We start from the raw sequence: 10,951 nt of genomic DNA, 5'->3' as shown, positions 1-10,951 counted from the left end.
CCTAATTTAATATCTGTACTTTAAATAGAAAGTTGTTGATGGTACTTCCAAGTTTTAATGCAGGTTTATCTAAATTTAAACTTACTAATTATACAGGGATTTGAAAGGCACCTTCAGCTGCAATTGGAAATCCCATTAAACCACAATGCAAAACTATTCTTATATTTAAAGACAAAAAAATGCATCTAGAAGTTATCAGGATTCTTTCTTTACTTCTGGGTTTCAAATAAACTATTTTGCAAATGCTGGACATCTATGAAGAAAAAATAAAATCTACTGCATTGTTGTGGGGTAAAAAAATAGCTCTCCATATTCTATTGCACAGCTTAAGGATTATTTTTTACACCCAGCGTATCCTGGAAAATCTCATGGTTTTGTCACTGCTGGCTGCAATTTGGCCACATTACAGAATGTTATTCAGTGGAAACTGCTGAAAACTAAATTAGGTTTGGGATCATGGACTGGTCAAGGACCAATGTCTTTTGCAGGTCTAACTCTGAGATTTCACCATCACAAAACTCATAATTGTATAGAAAAACTTTCAAAAACTGATTTATTTTTAAATCCTTCAATATAAAGAAATAACAGAAGAATCAGGAATAAAACATGTATTTTCAGTGATGAGCCCTTTTCATCTCAGGGAAAAAAGACATGAGGGAGACTTTCTGGGAGGTGTCTGTGGTGATGAGATGCAGGGATTGCAGAGCACAGCTGGAGCAGGGGCGTGAGCACAGGAACAGCAGCACAAATTTAGCTAACCCACAGTTCCCCATGCTAAATGCAAAGCAGCAGTTCTTCACAAGTGGATTTCATGCCAAAGGATGTGATCAGAAGCAAAGGAAAACTCCTGGCCTCACCCATGAGCGCTTGTGCCTCTCCTCCTGATCCGAGGGACTCTGGGGGCTTTGCAGTTGTGTTCACTCAGGCTCTGAGAATCTGAGATATTTGTACTTTGTGTAAACCATGCCATTCTCCATCACCTTTTTTTTTTTAATTTGGAATAAAATCTCTCCAAAAGCTGAATTCATGACCCCAGGCAAAGACATCACTTTAGAGTTCCAGAGGTGCTTATCAAAATTGTCAGTATTAAGGTTCTGTCCAAGGCATAACCATTTTCTTGGGGAAAACAGTCTATCTGAATATTCAGCTGATTTTATTAAAGCACTTCTTTGAGGCTGTGCTCAGATCCTTTGGGGTGTTTGATTTCCATGAGCATTTGAGTGACTAACTTATTGCCATGCACATTTGTGCAAAGTTAATTTCAAAGCACTGTGCACCAGTATTTGCAAAAGGAAAGTAAAATCCACACACAAAAGTGTTTGTGCTGGAAGGGCTTTACTGCTGTGGGACTTATCTGATTTACCACAAAATCCCAACCTCCAGCAGTCAATACTTACCGAGCTACTCCTGAACTCTGCAAATCAAAATTGTTTCAGAAAACTTGGTAATTTAAACCACTAATATCCATTACAAAAATTTAAAATCTGCTCATAAAAACAATTTAAAAAAAAAAGACTTAAGATTTTGTAGTGAATGTATTAACTACTTAGCTCCATCAAAATTCAGCTATAATTTTAGTAAATACAGATAATATTTTTTTTTTTTAGTTTATTGAGCAGGGTTTTTTCCTGTTTACTTTTTCATGGGAACAATATAACTCCAGCGTTAGCTCCAGCGATGTTCTGCACACTCTCCATCCTTCCTTTCCATCCATATCAGCCCCCTTAGGACCAGATTAATCTTTCCCCTCCAGAAGAGTGAAATAACAGGTGATAACTATGGAAAATACAGCCTTATTTGATTTATTGAGTGAATCACTTTTTCTCTGGGTCATTAAGTTTCTCAGGAAGAAAATTCACATTCATACACATTTTTCTCCATTTTCAAGTAGGCATTCCAGTTGTGTTTCTCATCTACTCTCAATATAAAGGATGAATTAAAGTATTAATCTATGCAATCATTCTCTAAGGGATGCAGTTATAGTTTTATACAAAATCCACATTACAATGCTTTAATCACATTTTGAAGACCCTCTCAAAAAAATCACGTTGAGCTGAGGAAGAAATAAAGCCTCAGTACTTGTCCTTCTAGGACTTTACTGTTATTTTCTAAGTTACTAAATGACATTGGGAACAGGTTCTTATATTTTCACTTCAGAAATAAATTTGGATTTTAGCAGCTGTGGATATTGTCAGAAAATGTGCAAAGTAAAAATAAAAAAATTGAGCTCAAGAACTCAAAACAAGGTTTATTCATGCTTCATGTTCCCACATGAAGATGTTTTAATTTTACTTATCACTGCATGATTTGTAGGAGAGGAAGAAAACAACATATTAAGTTCTGCTTCCTTGCTTTTCCGTGATCAGTGGAAAAGATGAGTTTATTTTTACTTTATAAAAAGGTAATAAAATAGTCATGGAAGAAATGAACCTGGATTTGCTGTTTGGAATGGAATCATCACACCAAATATTAAAGATATGAACACTCATCACTCATGTAGCAGGGCACGTTGCTGGTTTAACACTTAAATCAAAGGCAGGCGTCCTGGCTTGTAAGATCAGCACGTATTCTATTGCCATCTGTTGGACGTTGGGCAGTTTTCTTATCTCTCCCAAGAACAATGTCTCCCTCGGGGAGATATCTTCTGTTAATGGGCCATGGAATGACTCCCTGCATGACTGGGAAAGTTCCATCATCCCATTGTGAGATGCTCCACCCGGAGGGAGGAGCCAAGCATCCTTACTTGCATAAAATCAGCATTTTTGGGACACCAGGGCAGCCACTTCGCTGGATTCCCAGAGGAGCAGCTTCTTCTCTGCTGGATCCCCCGAGGAAGACCAGGCCCAGCTACTCCATCACCAGACCTTCAGAGAAAACTCCACCCTCCTCCAGATCCCTGCTCCAGCAGCATTTCATCTGCCCCTCCAGGAGGAGCAGCCACCATTTAACTGGACTATTACCAACACCCTGACTGCTCAGGGTGTCAGGTTTCTGACTCTATCACTAGTTTTGTTTGTGCTAATTACATTTTTTTAAAATTTTTATTTAGTTTTTCTCCTAGTAAAGAACTGTTATTCCCATTCCCATATCTTTGCCTGAGAGACTTTTAATTTTGAAATTGTGGTAATTCGGAGGGAAGGGGTTTACCTTTTCCATTTCACAGGAGGCTCTTGCCTTCCTTCACAGGCTCCTGTCTTTTCAAACCAAGACAGCAGGGAAAGCTCAAGGAAAAACCAGGCTCTTCCCTTTAAAATCTGCATGGAAAGGAATGGCAGGGAGATGCTGGCACTTGGCTTTTCCTGAGTCAGGGAGGCATGTAAAACACAGAATGTGAAAGTAACCTGGACAGCTCGTTAGGAGAACGCCTCCAGCACTCCTGTGCTGCGCTGCTCTGTAAAACCTGCACTCAGGAGCAGCAAGTGCCTCAGAAAGCAGCGTGGCAGAGGGATTATTGGGTAGGCAAGAACCTTGCCTGGGGAGAATTGTACCCTTTTCTATTCTTTTTCAGAGTGTTATGTGCAGGGCTCACCGAAAAAAAAAATAAAGAATCCCAGACCTGAAGAAAGGAGAGATGCTAACCTGCAGAAAATGTGAAAGAAAATAAAAGGTGCTCTGGGAGCCAACATAAAATACAGAATGAGAAGAAGATTTCTTATTCAGATCCACAGACATGGCTACATTTCACTTCTCTCACACCAAACTGTTCCACTCCTTTCTGTTCTCCTACTTAACATGTTGCTATTGGACACGAAATGAGTCCACAGAAGCTTGGTAAGTTCAAAAGAGAAAAAAGACACAGTTTTATTCAAACATCTGGGATTTACAGAATTCCAAAGGCGACCGTGGATTGGAGGATGGAATTGCCACCTCTCCAACCACACTGCTCCAAAGATCAATCAATCATTTCTCTCCACCCACAGAGAAATATGTAAACTATTCTATTTATCCTTGAAATGGTGTGGGAATTCTGACTCTCAAATATGCCAACATTCTCAGAAGGCTAAAGAAGTTTTATGAGAACTTTAAAACTTTCAAAAGAACTGTAAAAGAAAAATTAACACTTTTAAAAATCAGGTCAACACAACACAAAACTGTTCCAGTTCTTTCTGTGCTCCCACCTAGCAGCCTCCTGGGAAAGGAGCTCCAGGAGCTTGTGAGGGACATCACAGATTTACACCTGACCTTTACACCTTCCTGCCTGGGGGTCTCACATCACCACAATCAGATCTTCAGTCAAGCACTGGAGGCTGCACTCAGAGGGAATTAACACCCCTGCACCCAGCCAGGCCAGCTGGTCGCACTAACAAATATTTGATTTACAGGCTTAGCCCACACAGCAGTGCAAAGCCAAAGAGGCACGCCAAATTCTTCCCCCAGGTTCAAATTTTAGATCTGATTTTTGCACCTGAACACAATTTATTACACAGTTATCACATTGTGAAATTTTTGGAACAAGCAACGTTCTATTTCAGATCCAAACCCAAATGCATTTAGGAGACGGAGCAATTTTCATTCTGCTATTTTGCAGGTACTAATTTTCTTATGATGGAAGTCTGAGTGGCTCAGTCTGTGTTGGCCCACAGGAATGCATCTGTGACAAACCCAGGGTGTTACTCATGGCAGCTCCCAGCTGCAGTTCAGCTCAAACCCTTTGTCATACAGCAGTGGATGGGGAATGGGAGCTGGAGGAACACAGATAATTAGCTTTTCTTCCCTATTATTTTATGCTTCAATTTGCCTCTTTTTCCTTCTTAACTCTCCCCCTCTTAATCTCTTTTTTTTTTTTTAGCAAACAATTTCACCCTGATACACAGGGAGAAATTCCAGGGCTAAAAATGTTCACACTGGGGTCATGTCCATCCCTTGTCACCATTATAATAATTTTTAATAGTTACTCCCAATGTTTAAACAGTATTTCCTGTAAATATAAATTGATCATATTTTTCCTTTGGGAAAAAAAAAAAAGTTTGAATTCAAACTAAGGCTTTGATATTTCAAAATTCATCAAAATGTAGAAGAATAGAAGTTGATTAAGATACATTTTCTCCTGTCATAGACAAAATTATCTATCTTTTGGCTGATTCTTTATCTTTGCCATAAAGAGGAGCTGCCTTGAACCATTCCCTTTGACCTGTCAGGTTTATTAATAAATTGCTGTTGTGTGTGCAACTGCACAAATATAAATTGCAGGTTAAAGTTACCTTTCAGCCAAATCTGCTCCAAAAAGCAGAGTTCAATGTCCCCTCTCCATTCTGGGAGTCCATTCAGATGCTGAAAGAGCTGAGAAAAGGAAGCAGCTATCAGGGCAGTTTTAAATTGCATAGCTAAACAAAACTCAGCCTCCTGACACACAGATATAAAAAAAAAAAAAAAAAAAATTAATAACAAAAATAGCTTTAAGCTAAAAATGATATACAAAGACTTTAAGGCTACAGATTTTCCTCCCAGTAACTGTAACCACCAATAAATTTTAATTTCTTGTGACCCTTCCAGGGAAGCCCTGGGTCAGGAGACTGGAGGAGGAGAAGAGAAGAAGCTCCTGGTGAGAATCGTGGGGCAGGGGATGCTGTGCAAAGCTACAGTTGATATTTATTGACTTATTGGTGTTTGGGAGCTTTGCAAAGATTAGGCCATACCTGGCCCCTGAGCCTCTGGCAGCATCAATAGATGTTCTGCAAAGATTCCTGCCTCCAGCCTTGTCATCCTTTATCTTAGTAAACATCAAAATCTGAGCACAAAAGACAGAAAATGAGCTATCGATTTTCCAGTATTGTCTTAACCTGCAGCTTAATTGAAGGTCAGGATATGTATTGCTGTCAAAGGCAGACTTTTGCTATTCATGGGGGTGTCTGGCACAGAAGTGTCCCCCAGAGGCAGAGCACAGATATATTTTGGGCAATCCACCAAAGGGGAATGTGCAACCCAACACTTTCAAACGTTCCCTAAGGAAAAGGGAGGCATGGAAAAGATAGACTGCAGAGTAATTGCATTAGATGTGGGAAGCTTTACAAAAGGAAGGGAGAAGATACAGCAACAGAGTGGGACAGAGAGGGAAGGGCAGAAAGAGAGAGAAAAAAGAGATGAATGTGAGTTTGTCATTATAAGATGACAAATAAATTGTCTCCTTAGAAAAAGTAGGTGACTGCAGAAATCCCCCTCTGTGTTCTCTCTCTCATTGAGTGATGTAAAACTGTAAATTCCCCTTTTCCTAACACTGTAAGATGGCAGCTTTTTGTAAAGAAAAGCACTTGCTTTTATTAGAAGATATATGTAGAATGACAGTAAGACAGAAGTTGTCAGATAATAGATAGGAAAGAAAATCCACATCTTTCTCTTCTTTTCTGTTATTGCTTTGGCTTTGCCATCCTTCACTATCCTCCTCTTGTGAAGTATCAGATTTTGACATTTTATATCTGTCATTCAGGAAACTAAGATCATTTCTCAAAAAAAAACCCAAAAAACAAAAACCTACAAACCAAAATAACAACAACAAAAAAAAACCAAAGAAAAAAAACAGTAGTAAATATTCCTATTTTTAAGATATTCCAAACCACTTATGAAGCTTGCACTTTATCATAATTCTAAGTGTTTTTCTCCTCTGCATTAAGTGAATTAATTTTACCCTATATATGCTATATATGTCAATCAACATCATCATATACCCCTCCTGTTTCTACTCTTGCACCTGAAACCTGGAGAGAAGAGCAAAGGAAAATCTTTATGTTTATTTACCTTGACATTGCAGTGAAATGCCTCAGATGGTGACAGTCAACCTAAAATGCTTTGGGAACATCAGACAGTCCAGTGAAGCCCCTTCATCTCTGTCAGGATAAGACTTTAGGCTGTTGTGGGAGGACTTGCATGATCTCCAGGATATTGAGCAAAACCAGCATTAAACCACTGAATTTAACTGACAGGAGCAGAAGGATACCTGGCCTTGCTGAAACCTTTAAACGTGGTGGGTAAAGTAACTGAATTTATTTAAGTGTTATTTGCTACAGAATAAACATGGCAAGAGCACTTAATGCTGGAAGTGTTCAATTTGAGCATCCAGACCTTCTGTGTCAGGCTTTAGAAAGATTAGGTTTATTTTCATTCCTTTGTTTTAACTTAATTGCAGCCACTGAGTAAACACCTCAAAAGTCTCAGTGGTCTAGAACTGTTCTCTGGGGAAACTCAGTTCTCAAGGCCTGGAAGGACAAAAGGAAATTAAAGTGCTAAATATCTTCAGCCATCAGAGCTCCATGGCCACACAGGCACAACACAGAAGGCAAATGTTTTATTCAGTGAGGAGGAATTTGTTTCTCCTATCCTGATTTTGTTTCTCATTTGACCTGCAACCAAGGCTGGACCTTTCCTGGCTCAGCTCTTTGAATAAAGATGGAATGGAGGGCACCCTTCATATCTCATAATGGAGTTAGCATAGTTTATATCAGTTTATTATAGCTTATATCCATTTGCCATTGCAACTATTCTGATTTCTTGCTATCATTTACAATGGCTACCATATAGTTTTGAATGCTTATTAAATCTGTTTCATATTATGAATAAATAAATAATCACACATATATATGCACACACACTGGCTGTGGCATTCTGGTCTGTTTTTTTTATGCCTTCTCCTGCCAGAGAAGGGAAATGTTTCTCTTAATTTTAGTTTACTTTTAAATGAGTGTATTCCTATGCTTCCTAAATGATTGTCTCTTGTCTTAATTATTCCTGTAGCTATGAGAGGTGAAGTTATACCCTGGGGCAGACCACAACCACCTTATTTAGATAAAATTAACCAATGCTCCAGAAACAAAGTGAGCTGAGAACAAAAAAAAAAGAAACCAAAAAACATTCCTAAACACCTTCACAGCCAAAGAAACATGAAGTCCTCCACGATGCTGTCAGACTGTGGCAATTCTCTTCACAGCAGGAATTCCATACAAATAGGAACAGAATACTTCATCTCCTGGTACACTCCCGATGGAATATTCATTCTTCTGGGATTTCTTACTGCTTCTTTGGAAAACACATTTTTACCCCCACTCTGCTCCGAGCTGTGATTCCTCTGGGGTTGGCTCTGGGGTGCAGGTTTGCTGCTCACCTTTCTCTCTGGGTTTGTGGCACCCCACCCCTGGGGATGTTGGACCTAACGCAAGTCTTGTGAGGGATGTTTGAAGGAGCTGGGGATGTTCAGCCTGGGTTCTTTAGCCTGTTCAGCCCTGTGAGGAACATTTGAGGGAGTTGGGGTTGTTCAGCTGGAGAAGAGGAGGCTCAGAGGTGACCTCATTGCTCTCCACAGCTCCTGAAGGGAGGCTGCAGACAGGTGGGGTCGGTCTCTGCCCCGAGGCAGCACTGACAGAACCAGAGGAAACAGCCTCAGCTACGTCAGGGAAGGTACAGGTTGGATATCAGGAAAAAAATTTCACTGAAAGAATAATGAGTATTGGAATTGTCTTCCCAGGGAGGTGGTGGAATCACCATCTCTGGATGTGTTTAAAAAATGACTGGACTTGGCACTTGGTGCTATGGTCTAGTTGTGGTGTCAGGGCATGGGTTGGACTTGATGATCTTAGAGGTCTCTTCCAACCTCATTATTCTGTGATTCTGTGAACATGGTGGGTACTGCACCACAGTTCTGAGATCCTTCTGGGAGGCTCCTCTTGAGGAAGAGGTTTTACAGTGACCTCTGTGAGCCAGAGAAAAGTTTGAGAACAGGATTTGTGTTCACCCATGAAAGAATTTCCTACCAAGGTCATTGACACAGAAACCAAGAGGGAAAGGAGAAATAAGAGAAACCTGCAGCTGCCTGTTCCAATGAGCACTTTCTTTGTCTCTGCTGACCAATGAGTAAAGTGTAAACTCATGAGCTTTGTAAGAATGGATAAAAAGCATGCATGCCAGAATAAAAACACTTTGAAGCCTCCTGGAAATGGTGTGTATTGCTTTGCATTGTCTCCATCTCAACTATAACATTCTGTCACATTTGAGATTGTCTGGATTTCCTCTCCAGGCTCACAACTCTTTGCAGTTGTTTGTGACATGAGGATTAACCCACAGCATGTGTTTTCTGAATTACCACAATTACCAGCATTTTTCTACAATCCAGCAAGCCCTTTTGCCCCCTTTTTTATCACAATATGCAAAAGATAGAATGGCCACACCTCAAGCCACACTTTCTGGTTTTGAATTCAGGATTATTAATTTTGATATTTTTAAGCAACACCAAACAGCACGGAAAATTGAACCAGACAACAAAAGTGAGAAGCTTAAAAACATCAAAACCTATTTACCTTTCCAAGTAAAACACAGCTGAGACACAGAAAGCGAGCTGTTCTCCAAGAGGTGGATTATAACAAACAAATATCCACATTCTATAGCAAGGCTCAAACTCAGAGTTATCAAGTGACAACCACACCAGAGTGCAACAAGGAGCTATGGAATATGATTTAATGCAGAACCAGAAGCATTAACTTGAATATTTCTTTGTCCTTCCAAGGCTTATGAAATCATTCTGCTCCAGCATTATAAAAATTGTGCTGAAATGTCATACCTTCACAGTGGGAGTCTGCTTTTTTTCTTTTTAATTACTAGGAAGCTGGAAAAGACTTGACTTCCCAAGAGAAAAAGGACTTGAAACTCAGCCAGCCATCTACAAGTGATCCTACAAAGACAGTACAAGCTACATTTCCACACCATGATCAAAAGCCCAGAAGAAATGACAGGGAATGCACTGAGTTTAGAAGTTCCTACTTCTTCTTACACTAACACAAAAATCATAAATGCTCCATTTGCTTGTAAAAAAAACAATGTAAAGCATATAAATTTAAGATAACAATCTCATATTTTACATCTAATTTTCTCTTTAGTTAATTTTTTAAATTGCATTTATAATTTTACTTTTTTTTTTTTTGGAAATATTTTCAGGTTATATTCAAGATTTATTTTTTCTGAGTCTCATCACCTTTCCTTGACTTTCCCTTTCCTACCTCCCAACTTCACACAACTTTGTATCCCTCACATATTCTGAAGTTCAGGCTTTTTTCCTCCAGCTTCATAGAGTTCTTTTCTGCACCACTGCCTTCAACGTGGGCTTGGTTTTGCCTGGCTGCATTTATTAGGTGTGTTTTATAAACAAGTAAGAATAAGCACCTAGGAATACTGGATTTGGGAAAGAAATACCAGCCTGACAAATTTAGGGGGATATTTCTCAAATGCTGACATTTTTGGGTTTGGCCACACCGAAAGAGCCTGGTCTCCCTTCCCAGGTGTACATAGGAGAGAGTCAGAGAAGATAAATGGGGAAAATGCTGAATATGTGGTAGCTGATATTCTTACTTTATAATAATTTTTAAAAGCAAATAGTTGTAAGATTTGGGGAAAAAAATGTTTCAACATTAAAATAAAAATAAACCATTCAGTCTAGATAAGGTAATGAAACACAAATATATGCTTTGGACTGTTTTAGAAAAGGTAAGGTTTTTTTCAATAGTAAATAAATTCCTGAAATGCTGCACACAATAAAAGTAGTTCATTGCTCCCAATTCCAACAGCACTTGGAGTAGAGGGATGGAGAAGAGGGGGATTTTATTTTTCATTATTTGTACAGACCTTGTTTTCCTCTGTTTCTGAGCTGGCTTTCCCCATTTCTGAACCAACTTTTCCCATTTCTGAGCCATTTTTTTCCTGTTTCTGACTCGTTTTCCCTTCAAACATTAATTACAATAAATATCAAGAACGCAGGGATATCCTTAACTCTGACAGATTTTGGTGCCTGTTTCCTGGGTTTAGGAGATAACACTTGGTGTCAGTAGTTCTAAAGGGAAAAAAAAATCTAAAGGGGGGAAAAAAAGAAAGGATAGTTGAGGGATCAGAGAAAAGATTTCATCTCAGCTCCTCTGTGCAAAGCCTGGACTTTTCATCACCTGGAGATGTTTTGGAGAGAGTTCACCAGCAACTCTCC

This window comes from Taeniopygia guttata, chromosome 4A (assembly GCF_048771995.1).
Source record: "Taeniopygia guttata chromosome 4A, bTaeGut7.mat, whole genome shotgun sequence".
Classification (NCBI taxonomy): Eukaryota; Metazoa; Chordata; class Aves; order Passeriformes; family Estrildidae; genus Taeniopygia; species Taeniopygia guttata.
The sequence above is the reverse complement of the archived record's forward strand: the minus strand, read 5'-3'. Positions refer to the sequence as shown.